This window comes from Meles meles, chromosome 1 (genome assembly GCF_922984935.1).
Source record: "Meles meles chromosome 1, mMelMel3.1 paternal haplotype, whole genome shotgun sequence".
Taxonomy (NCBI): Eukaryota; Metazoa; Chordata; class Mammalia; order Carnivora; family Mustelidae; genus Meles; species Meles meles.
In genome coordinates this window covers 31581794-31594991 of record NC_060066.1, presented here as the reverse complement: position 1 = coordinate 31594991, position 13198 = coordinate 31581794, and positions in this window count along the sequence as shown.

Below are 13198 nucleotides of genomic sequence, written 5' to 3'. Positions count from 1 at the left end.
GTAGAATGAAAACTGATGTTTCAGTAGAAACTATAATATCCCTTTGTAGATATTAGATTCTAATGCTATTAACTATCTTTGAGGGTTTGTTTTCTACATGTAGACTGAACTGGATCTGAATTTTTCTAGTCTCCTCAAATATTTGGCCACAACTTTCAAACTAATGTTTCCTACTTTCTCTCACTTTTTTGACCTGAAATCACTAAGAACAACACTTGCCCTTTTCCCAAAACACTATACCCTGAAACTGAAAGACTTATTATAAACTTTAGAGAAACCACAATATTTCATTTATGGACAGTCGTTATGCCTGGTGCTGTGTGGGTCATACAGGACCATCACCAGAGACATTCGAGCTGCAAGCCAGAAAAATTTGTCAGATTGCCACTGCCTGTCCTCATTCCATCTGAAGATGCTTCAAGCCTGATAGAAATTGTAGGGGTCAAGGGCAGGCTACCCCAAGATGGGCCACTTTGGCATGAATGTTATTTTGACTTAAAACTGATTAAAACCTAGCAGATTCTGGAAAAGTTCTTTACCTCTCCTCCTCAACTACCTGCTTATATCAGAAGAAGAGCTATTAACTGAGATTCCTCTTTAGAAACTTTTGTGTGTAATAGAGCAACCTTAGTTTTCCAAACATCTTCTCTCACGTTCCTGTTAGTGATCATCCTCTCCTTTACATCATCAGACCCTTATACCTCTCCTTAGTGGATATCATATAAACCTCATCTTGCCTGTCTTTGGAATTTCATGTCAGTGTGGATTCCTTGTCCATATGACACTCAATTTGGTTTTCTCCTGTTAATCTGTCTCCTGTCAATTGCCTTCAACAGCAGAGAAAATTCTTCCTCTCCAGCAGTTGGTAAAGTCAGCAGGATACCTCAGCTTGCTGGACACTTCTCACCCCACACACTGCGGTAGCTGGCAAAAGGCAGAGATTTCAGGGGACTGACATGGTGAGAAATCTTATCTCTGGAGTCTAATGGAGCAAGGGTGGTGAGAGTCCTTTTTCTTTCCTAAATTTAAATTAGCAGGAGAAAATACTTTTTGGAACTAGTTTTTTGGACTTAGTGACTCTTTGGTTAAATTCTGTATGGAACTCCTTGTTTACCCATTATTTCCTCCCAGGGATGGTCTTTGTTTTTCTTTGTGTCTTTTTTATTTGTCATAAAAAGGTCAATGTTCAAAGTTCTCACCAGATCAGCATCTGTTTAGACAAACTTAGCAACAGTCTTTAGCCCACAGCAAAGGGACATCTTGGAAGCAAAGGTGCAAAATTGGTGGGAACTGGTCAAGCACTTACAAACTAGTAGATTGTTTACCACCACCTACTACTACTAGTGTGTTAGGATAAGTCGGTCATGGAACAGGTTAGATGGACACTAGGTCACCCACCAACCTCAAGAAAACTTCCATGCAATAAGGTTTACTGTATTTTTTTTTTTTTTTTTTTAGATTTATCTATTTGACAGAGAGAAATCACAAGAGAGGCAGGCAGAGAGAGAGGAAGGGAAGCAGGCTCCCTGCTGAGCAGAGAGCCCGATGTGGGACTCGATCCCAGGACCCCGAGATCATGACCTGAGCCGAAGGCAGTGGCCCAACCCACTGAGCCACACAGGCGCCCCAAATAAGGTTTACTGTAAAACAACACAGAGTTCCCAGCCTTGTAGCACATCCCTTCTAGGTATTCATGTGGCTCCAAGAGAATTAAGGTTTAGCCAAGAGAAAAACCAGATGAGGTTTTTCCTTTCACCTTGTTCTATGTTCTAAGAACTTGGCTTTTTGACCACTGAGGATATCTGTCTCCACCATCTGGAAGGTGCATTTACCAAGGTGCTTCTTGGTGGTCAGATAGACTGGGGATCTGAATCTTTCCCTCTGTCTCTCTCTCTGTCCATTCGTGCTAGCTCTCAGGGGTGTTTGTCATGAAAAGTTCCAGCCCCTAGGAGTCTGTGTTGCTTGTTAGTTCTGGAAGGTCCCATTCTACTAGCACCTGCCCAGTGTCCCAGATTAGCCAGTATATGACTGGAGTCATCACATGATTCATGGGAGACCAGATACAACATTTTCATTACACCATTCCTACCACCTGTGCAACAAAGGCCTTTGCCTCCTAAGACTAATTTGAGGAGTAAACTTTTGGATCATAGAGACTCCTTCAGTAATGACCTGTTGGATATCTATTATGACTTTGGTTAAGCCATTTAAAGGCTTATTGGTTTAAGTTGCTTGCCAATGGACACATGCTGGATCCTTTAAGTTGGTTATATTAAAAAAATAGTTTATATTGTCTTATTTATTGTCAATAAAATTTGTCAATTGTCTTAGTATAATGACTAGTCTTAAGGACACCCATGACAAGATTAAAGAACAGAAATTAGACTTATGTGTCCACTTCCAACATAAATTTCCCTTAAAATTCAGCCTCATCTGACTGTTTTATATTTCCTTTCCTCACAAGATTTACAGGAAACATGTCAGCCTCATCTCTAGGTTTAAGTATATAGTTGGCTCATGTAAAGCTTAAAATCAGGAAATGAGTTTAATAAAAGCACCCAAGATTAGCACTAAGGATTGCTTTGCTCCTACCTTCCAGAGCTCAATAATCAGGTTCTGCCAGCTTTAGAATTTCCTATGTGATGTCCTTTGCATGTGTATCTCAGACTCCTGCACTGCAAAAGAGTTCATGTCCCCCAAACACCAGTAGGTCTTTTAAATTATAAAGCTCTTTTGCCTCTATTTTTAAAAGATTCTACCAAATTTAAAGAGATTAAAAAGATTAATGACTATCCACAACCCCCCTTCACAGAGGAAAAAGGACCAAAATTTCTCTTAGGCCCTCCCACAAATGATCTGTGAAAGGCCGATAATCAGGGGCTAATAAAAGCCAAGTTGAATTATATACCCAGAAAGAAGGCTTTTGTTAAAATGCTTTATAAAGATTTAAAGATAGGGGTGCCTGGGTGGCTCAGTGGTTTAAGCCGCTGCCTTTGGCTCAGGTCATGGTCTCGGGGTCCTGGGATCGAGTTCCGCATCAGGCTCTCTGCTCGGCAGGGAGCCTGCTTCCCTCTCACTCTCTGCCTGCCTCTCTGCCTACTTGCGATCTCTGTCAAATAAGTAAATAAAATCTTTAAAAAAAAAAAGATTTAAAGATATAAATCTTTTTGATCCCCTTTTAGCTAAAAATCTCCTTGATATAAATAAGCAAATTTAGTTAAAAATGGGCCAGTGCCTTGATGTTAAGGCTATAATCTAATTCTTTGGAGAATTAAAAACTACTGTCTTTGTCTTAAAAATCTCTATCAAAGATTTGTAAATCTCTGATAATCTGAAATCAGAAATGAAATTCTAGGACCAAGTCAAAGCCCACCAATATTAATCTCTAAAGTTTGCCTATTTGTCTTAAAATATTTGTAAATATTATTAAAAAAACACAGAAACTAGGATTTTGGAACAAAATTGTCTGGTACTTTTTAAAAAAGATTTACTTGAGAGAGGGAGCAAAGGGAGAGCATTTTTCAAGCTGACCCCCCACTGAGCCCCCATGAGATCATGATCCGAGACGAAACCAAGAATTGGACACTTAACCAACAGCTCCACCCAGGTGCCCCTAGGAAATGTATTTAAAAATTGCTAATCTAAAGAATACTAGTATAACAAACAGTTCACAATTATTTATGTCAGAGAGGAAGAACTTCCTCATCTAAAGAATACTAGTATAACAAACAGTTCACAATTATTTATGTCAGAGAGGAAGAACTTCCTCAGCCCTTGAAGGTCCTTCTAAGTGGACTTAGAATCAAACTGACATTAGACAGGTTAATAAGAGGAAACCAAATTTAATAGTTGTATGTATGGAAAATCCACACAGACATGAAATTCCAAGGACAATGAGGTAGCATGACTAAGAAGAGGGGTAGGGTATGAGAATACAAAGGGAAGACCATTATAAGGAAGGTGAAAGGAGAGGTTTTGAAAAAGAAAGGTTGCCATATTATGCAGATAAGTTTGTTAGGTAAAGGGGAATCTCTTTTAATGGGCTTTTCGTGGTCTGAGCCCTCCTTTCCAACGTAAATGTAGACAGTTGAGGACCTCCCTGAGAGCTTTTTATGCATCTGCTTGGTTTTGCTTTTAGCTCAAAATAATGTTCATGCCAAACTGGTCCATCTTGGGGTAGTCTGCCCTTGGCCCCTACAGTTAATAAGAGAAACAACTCTGTGTGCAAGGAAAGTCTGATGTCTTTATGGGAAGAAAGGGTGGGGGCAGTGGGAATACGCTTTTGTTGAAGAAAAACTTAGTACAAAATCTGTAAGATAGAAAGTTGCAGATTTATGGAAAAGAATATTCATAAAATAATTTTATATGTAGTCAGTACTGGTTAAGATTAAGATAAATTTAAGTAAATGAACTTTAATATTAAAAAATACACTGATGTAGGGCCACCTGGGTGGCTTAGTTAGTTAAGCATCTGCCTTCAGCTCAGGTAATGATCCCAGAGTCCTGGGATAGAGCCCCACATTGTGCTCCCTGCTCAGTGGAGAGCCTGCTTCTTCCTCTCCCCATCATTCTTTAAAAAAAAAATACACTGATGCAAAATTAAAATGTTTTTGTTAAAAAAAAGTTTTCTTGAACTATTGATCTGTTCTTAAGAAATTGTAAACATGTTTTTCTTTTCTTTTAAAGGTACTTGATCAGAAAACAAGTATTCTTGTTTAGGCAACATATTTTCCTATGTCTAAGAGCTAAATTTTGCTTGAAACTATAACGTGTATTTGCCTTTGATATCTTTTATTGTCACTTGGGTTAAATGGATAAGTAAATTTGGTTTCATAATGACATGATCCTATTTAATCAAATGTCCAAATCTTTTGATGTTTGGCCACATTCTGAGGTATTCTTGAGAGCTCCTGAAACATTTCAAAAAATCGGAAAAATTTGTGAGACATTAACATACCAAATAAGCCTAATTAGCTTAAGTTATATGGAAAACATTGCCAAATGATACTAAATCCTCTTAGATCATATTTATGTAGCTATATTATTAAAATAAGTGTCCTAAAAATAATAGGAAACTCCTAGAAATCTGATGTCCCAGAATGTTATTAGCTTGACCAGTAGTCTATTAAAGAAGTAACCGAATTTCCTTGTCAGTTGCATTACAATGAACTCTAATCAGATCTTTAACTAGGGCCATCTTTAAGTCTTGTCATTTAAAGTTACTGTTTTACTGATGCTAATGCAACTGTATTAGGTGAACTCTGAGAATAGGTTTCTGATAACCTTAAGTTCATTAAACCCAACTGGGTAAGAATTTCCAGAACTAGTGGAAATACTGGGTTCAAACAGAACAAGAATTAATAACATGGGACTAAATAAACTGAAGAGAATAATTGCAATTTTTATGACTTTTTGTTTTTAAAAAAGTCAGCAGTGTTTTAATCTGGAAAAACATAACTTTAAAAAAAAAAAAACTTTTTCTTAAGCCCCCTGATTTATAACAATTTGATTGTTTACATAGGTATATTCTAATTGAAATGTTTATCTTTTATCCCTGATTTCAGAACTCAGAATTTTGAAACTATCAGTATTCTTATATTATTATGGTAATAAATTTGCATATGTTCAGTAAGAATCCATTCTTTTTCTAGTAGGAAACTATTGGAAATACTGGTTATATTACCAAGGCTTTGAATGGAATGGAATATTTGGGAGAAAGATGCATAGACTCACGTATGACCAGACAGCTTTGAAGAACTCAGGCAGACTTTATGGAGCTATAAATAGCAGCCTGATACTAGCTTATAGAATTCCCAGCAGTCTTACCAGGTGAGTAAAGAAGGTATAAAAACACAGGGATATTTTAGGGAACTCAAGACAAAAGGAATTCATAAATTCAAAAGAGAAATCTATAGGTAGTGCAGGTAAAAGTCTGAGGACAAGTGTTTGGCTTGGCTTCTGACCCAGAGGTTGTTAAAAGTTCAGTCTAGAGATTTCTTATAATAAGTTCCAGGAAAGCAGGTTTTAAAAAGCCTATATGGTCAACTGCTATTTTTCCCCCTAAGATTTTATTTACTTATTTGAGACAGAGAGAACATAAATGGGGGTGGGGTGGGGGCAGAGAGAGAGAGAAGCAGACTCCCTGCTGAGCAGGGAGTCCACCTGACTGGGGTTCCATTCCAGGACCTCAAGATCATGACCTAAGTCAAAGTCAGACTCTTTTTTTTTTAAAGATTTATTTATTTATTTACTTGACAGACAGAGATCACAAGTAGGCAGAAAGAGGGGAAGGGAAGCAGGCTCCCTGCAGAGCAGAGAGCCTGATGCGGGGCTCCATGCAGGGCTCAAGCCCAGGACCCTGAGATCATGACTTGAGTTGAAGGCAGAGGCTTTAACTCACTGAGCCATCCAGGTGCCCCCAAAGTCAGACTCTTAAATGACTGAGCCACTCAGTAGCCCGGATCACCTGCTCTTCTTGAGTACTTGTGTAAATGATGAGACCCAGTTTTTTGAAACTAGATTTATTTTGCACACAAATTGATATGAAATTGACTATCTTTAGTAGAAATGAGTGTGATTATAGATAGAAAATGTTTCAATAACATAACTGAGTAAATGTTCATAATAAACTAGACTAGATCCTGATTTCTTTGTTTCTTCCAGTGTCTAGCTACAACTCTCCAAGTGAATATTTTCAAATTCTCCCCACCTTTCTGAGTTAGGTATTTTTGAGAACCAACACTTCTTTTTTTTCCTGAAGCTCTGCAAGCTAAATATGAATAGCTTGATGTAAACTTCAGAGAAATCACCGCACCAGCTCACACAGAGGCAGTCTTCATGCCTGTTGCTCCGTGGACCTCACAAAAGATCACCAGAGACATTTGAACTACAAACCAGGAGAATCTGTCAGATTGGCAAATTGCCTGCTTGACATCTAGAAATCTTCTGGTCTGGCCATTCTCAGAACTCAGAAATTGGTTTCTGAGAAATTTGATCTAATCATTAGCTACTGTTTTTCTTTTGTTGCCACATAAATGCCTCTTATTTAATACCTGATTACTTGAACCATAGGCTCAACTTCGAGAACATAACTGCATCACCACCTCCTCAAATGAGTTGAATTGAACTGACCTATTATCAGGACTAAGACTGGTTCAACAAGATGAAACAGTCCACCAATTCACTTTTAAGGAGTGAAACTCAAGCTAAATTTCAGAGGGGGAATTTAGGGGCCCAGATCAGGTTGCCCCAAGATGGGCCACTTTGGCAGGAATGGTATTTTGAGTTAAAAGTAATCAAAACCTAGCAGATTCAGGAAAAGCTCTTTACCTCCTCCTCAACTGCCTGCTTATATCAGGAAGAGAGCTATTGTTAGAGATTCCTCTTTATCTAAGAAATGTACCCTCTGATGCAGGCAACTTTTGTTTTCTAAACATCTCCTCTTGCCTTCTTATTAATGGCCATCCTCCCTTTTGTATTATTCTCAGACTCCCACCCCCTCCTTAGCTCAGGATACCATATAAGTGTGATGGTGCCTGTTTTTGGAATTTCATGATTGAAATTAAATTTGATTTTCTCCTGTAAATTCGGTTCTTAGTGCAGCCAGAAGGACATTGAACAGCAGATAAAATTCTTCCTTCCCAACAAAATCTTGTAAACTATCTGCTTTCCTGACTCAGACTGGTTTTATAGTTGGCTCTAAGCATTAATCTCCCCTCCCCTATAGAAATGCATCTTATTAAGTACATGACTTCTTGTACCTTATGGACCTAACTTTGGAAGCCCACTTGCCACACCACCTCTTGAAATGAAAAGGAACTGTTTAACTGAACTTACCTATTCTCAAGATTAAAAGATTGGTTCAGTGAGATATGGAACACTCTATCAATCCAGCTTCTGGACTTTCAAAGTTATTAGGGAAATTTCAAAGTTGGACCTAAGCAGAACAGAGTGTACTGCCCCAAAATAAGCCTCTTTGGCAGAAAGATTATTTTGAGCTAATTATTTTTAAGACACAGGAGACACAGGAGAAAACCAGTAGAAGTTACCATTTTGTGAGAGACATTGACATTTATAAGGGAAACCTCCATTTATAAGGGTATCTCCCTTTCTGAACCAGGAAGAGAAGGCTGACTAGAGAAGGCTGACTAAATCTTAAGAAACTCCTATCTGCTGTACACTTGTTTACTCTGTTTTGCCTGATAACCTCCCCTAATATCTTGTCTTTAGCTATACATGGTATTTAGGTGTGGTTTGAGTCATTCCAAGGAGTACTTATGTTTCCCAGCTATTTCCCATATATACAGGAGGGGTACATATATTATTAAACTCTACTTTTCTCTTATTAGTCTGTACTTTATTACAGAGGTTGAGTCTCATCAAGAACCTAGAGGGGAAAGGGAAAATCATTTTTCCTCCCTACATAGTGGACAGTCAGACAGTATTAATTTGTCTTCCTGTCTTATGGAATCTTTGAACTAATGTGATTAAATGTATGATTTCCAAAAATATATCTTGAATTTTTATTGATATTCCTTCACTTCTAGAGAAGATCTATCAGCCTTATCTCTGTATTAAATTGAGAGTTAATTTTAAAAAATAGTGCAGAGTATAACTCCTACCTATACAAATTAAGTTACTTTCAAGATATGGGAAGTTAGGTCTGATTGTAGTTAAAAATGTGAACAATGTTTATGTAACTTTAGTTAGGCAACATCTGGAACTGATCTTCAGAACTTTGATTAACAGAATCAGCCTGATGAATCCCAGATGTTTAAACATGGCTGTGTTTCTTAGACTCACTGGATTATGAGAGTGAATACATGGAAGGAAGGGAAACATTTACAAGAACGAGGTGTCAAAGTGGCCAAGGGGGTATTTGGGTGTTGGCTTAGTTGTGGGCCGAAGGGGAAGGGGTTCTAAATGAACTTCCCCCTTTTAAGTTTTATGCATGTTATTTTTTTTTAAAAGCCCAATCTTTGATAACCTCAGTAGTATGTCTTAGTCACTTTATTCATATTTGTTCCTGCACAAGTATATTTTTGTGTATCCACTAGAGCTAAAGTTCTATGGTCAGAAAGATAAATAATAAACATTCTCTGCCTTTGAGTCACTCAGCTTAGTGAAGGAAATGGGTATGTGAACAGTAATTATAACTGCCATATTAAAGGGCTGAGTACAGAAAGTAACCAAGACTGCCAGGGAAGGTAGGATGGTTTCAAAAAGAATGAGATGTGGGGCTCAGGATTTCTACATTATTTCTATAAGCTGCATTTGGCTTTGCTAATGTAACTTCTATATAATTATATGTCCATTAGATCATGGAATCTTTGTCACGTCATAAAAATATATTTAAAGCAACAATTTTTGAAATCATAAAACCAAAGTACTTTGACAATGCAGTCCATGAATATAATGGTAAAAACAAGATTAGCATTCATACGGACTTCACATCATTTGGTAAAGTTTCTAGAAAAACATATATTTTAGTCTTTCCCACAAATTGTGCTTTTAAGTGAAGGAATTCCTTTTCCAAAATTTTGCAGCTTTTTTCTTGCTCTCACGCTTGACCAATATTGTGGACAGGAAAGTAAAATCATAAGTATTCAGAGTCCAAAATTACTTTAGATGCCTTAGGGGGGAAAGCTGTGTCCTGTTTTGTGACATACTTTAGTTTTCATAAAGTCTCCATTCCACCCCACCCCACCCCAGGAAATATCAATTCTGAGTGAAAAGAAACAATGGAGAGAACCCAAAGGCTTTCCTGACAGCATTTTTGAAAAACAAACAAAAAACTAAAATGTCTTATTAGCACAGTTTCAGAGGTAGAAGAAAGGGATTAAGTATAAAATGGTTTTTCTATTCTTGTCATCAAGTTACTAATTCTTATGCAGAAGTTTTCAGGGAAAACTAGTGTCGCAGGCTCAAATGTGCTTCAACTCCTTCCTTTTGCCAGTCAAGACTAGCAATACCTCAATACCTCCTTCTTTATTACCCACCAAATCTAAACCGCACATCAGGCTTGAAGTTGTTTCCTCTGAGGTAACAAATCAACCTATCTCTACTTCCAGAGAGCCTTAACTAATAGACCTGGGCTTTTCCCTCCTCTTGGACAGTCTCTTGAGGCTTTAACTCTTTCCCCAGAAAATACCTACTGGAAAAAATTGACCTGACTGAAGCCATTCCTAAAATACAGCCAGAGTGGTTTACACATCTTTTGTTTAAAGTGGGCCAAAACTTTTGGACTAGGCACAATGGCAAATGTTAGAGAATCAGCAGGAGAAAGGACATTCTGACCATAAGACTGATACTTATGGACCTTCTAAAGATAAAACCAGTACTCAACGCAGTGTAGCTTAGCTTCTTAACCCCATAGACCAATCTTTCTTTTCTTCAATCAATGTAATTGCACCTTTCCTTCCCCTCACAAAAATTCATGGCTTTCACCCAATAAGCTGGACAGTATTTGGGTTTCTCTCTGAACCTGTGCTTCCCTTTAATATAAAAATAATCACACAATTGTTTCTCCTTGTGGCTTTTTATTTTCAGGTTGATACTAATTTTTCAAAACTTTGTTTAAATGTCAGTTGCTTAGAAAGGATTCCCTCAGTGTTCTAGGTTTGGTAAAATCCACTTGTTATATATGTCCGTATTACCCCCATCACATGGTCCTCCTCACACCTGTAAATGCATGCTTAGTGACTTTCTCACCTGACTGTAAGTTTCAGGAGAACAGGAACTTTCATATCTGTATCAATCATTTTATTTCTAGCTCATCATATTCACATAGGAGATACTCATTGAAAAGAATACATTCAATATCTTTATCACTGTAATAGGTTATGCCCTTATATATCTCGACTGATTTATCTAGAAGGTATGTCTTAGACCTTGGTGCCTTCGACACACTGTCCTCTCTGTCTGGGCCAACTTCTCAAAGATGATTATTTTTTCACCTTCAGGTCTAGCTGCAACTTTACATCTTCATGGAAAACTCCCCTCACCAGTCTAAAGGAGGGAGTTATTTTCTACTTTTTTTCTTCATGGTAGTCATCATAGTTTATAATTATATATTGATTTTTTAAAAAACTTATTCAACTGCTAACTTGAGGGTGGGGTTGTGTCACCCCATGCCTAGCTGGGTGTTGGATAGATCAGCAGGTGCTATTTTTTTTTTCTTCACTCAATGAATAGAAGTTACACGTGTGAATGGTGAACATTTCTTTAAATATATTGCATGTTTCTTAGCCACAAGGGCTGTGGGGTTTCTTCACTGTTATTCTAGCACCTAGAATGCTACTTTATATGTCTTAATTCTTTTTTATTAGACGACTGTGAAAGTGTTTTAGAATCATCAAAAAGAAACTTTGCATTGTCTTAGTCTATCATTTACACTGTTTAGAAAAATGTCCAAGGAAGATGAATTGCATACTGTAAAACAGTAAAATGCCAATTGCAACACAACTATATAACTTCTACTTAGTAAAAATTAATAATGTACCAGGTGCTATTGCCCTCTCTGAAGGAGACAGAGACCATCTACTCAAGCAGTCTTATTACTGTAACTGGGATAGTCCCAGCCTCAGTGTTTTAGGGGTGCTACTATTGCATTAGTCATTTTATCCCATGCTGACATTTGACTTGGGAATCAAAGGCAGAAGAAAAATTATTAAATTTCCTTACTACCTATAACCCATTGACAAGTCCTTGAAACAGGCAGAGTTACATTCCACTAGGGACTCAACTGCCTCAATAATACTTTGCTAAAACCAAAAAACAATCCTAGTCTGAGCCTCCCTCCCCTCAGGATCCTGTAAGTCTACTTTAAAGTATAAAAATTCCTTTGGAAACTTCCTTTATCTTTAAACCCCCCAGGCATATTGCCCACCAATATACATCTGAAGGGTCTCATGACTAAGGTTTTATTAGAGGGTAATAAATGACCTTTTCCCAACAACAGCTAGCTCCTCAAGGTTCTGGAAATGTTGCTTCCAAAATTCCTTAGAGATTTATGCTATCCCTAGCCCCCTCGCAACTTGAAAGTATATAATGGGCTACTCCGCATGGCCCCATCGCAACTCCTTCTACCCACGAGTCCTGTCCCACTGCTTTAATAAAATCACCTTTTTGCGCCAAAGACATCCCAAGAATTCTTTCTTGGGCATCGGCTTCAAACCCAGAATTGAGCCTCTCTCTTTATCTATTAGGAATAGCAGGAAATCCAAAATAATCCCTTTTCCAGAGATCCCCTAGGGCAAACACTCAGGGCCAGACTCCCAATGCTGCCCTGGTAATGAATGTCTCAGACTGGCAATTCCGATGTGCAGAGCCTGAGATCTTCAGAGATGCTAAAGCTTATCCTCTCCTAAAGCTTCTAGACAGCTTCACCAGGGACTTGTGAGGCCAGGGTCTAAGCTGGGTTCTCTGTTAAAATCCCTGCCAAGGTACTAAGGGATAATGCCTCTTTAAAACCTTCTTTCACCTCACTGGAGTTATTTCTCAGGCCATAGGGCAGGGACAATGGAAAATAATTTTCTTTCTACCCTTTTAGCTTCTTGGCGGAGGTCCCCCTACTGGTTTTGTAACAAAAGATTAACAGGAGAAAAAATAAGTTTGATAACATGTATACTTTCTGTATATTTGGAAGATACCCAGGAAAACCAAGTAAAACTATCTGAAATGGTCCAAGCCACCACCTTAAATGCCATCTCCAGTTAACGACAAAAGAATGATGTCCTGAAGGGGAGGCCAGTTTCAGGAGATTACCAGGAGAAGTGCAGTAATAGGGGTCAGGCTTGTTATGCAGATTCAGGTTGTTGCCTTTCTCCATAGATAGAGTTTTTGGAGATTTAGAGTCTCCAGGCAAAGACAGAGCTGGGAAAAGGCATGGGACATGACTGGGGAAGAGAACTGGCAAGTCATAGACATCCTTGATTAACAAACTACGGAGACTCTAATTTGGTCAAGAAAAATAATTTTAAGTAGGGCTGTGGTATGAGTGTAGAAATGATGTGTTTGTGAGCATTGTTGGAAACCTGATTTTTCCAGGAAAGGAATTAATGAGAGCCTAATCTTGAGTAGGAGTAGAGGGAAAGGCAAGAAAGACTGGATTATAGAAGTCCAGTGGCTGGCGGTGGTGTTCACTATGAGGTGAGTGGAGAAGATTTTATAGTACTGCCTTCTTGTCTCAGTGAAATTG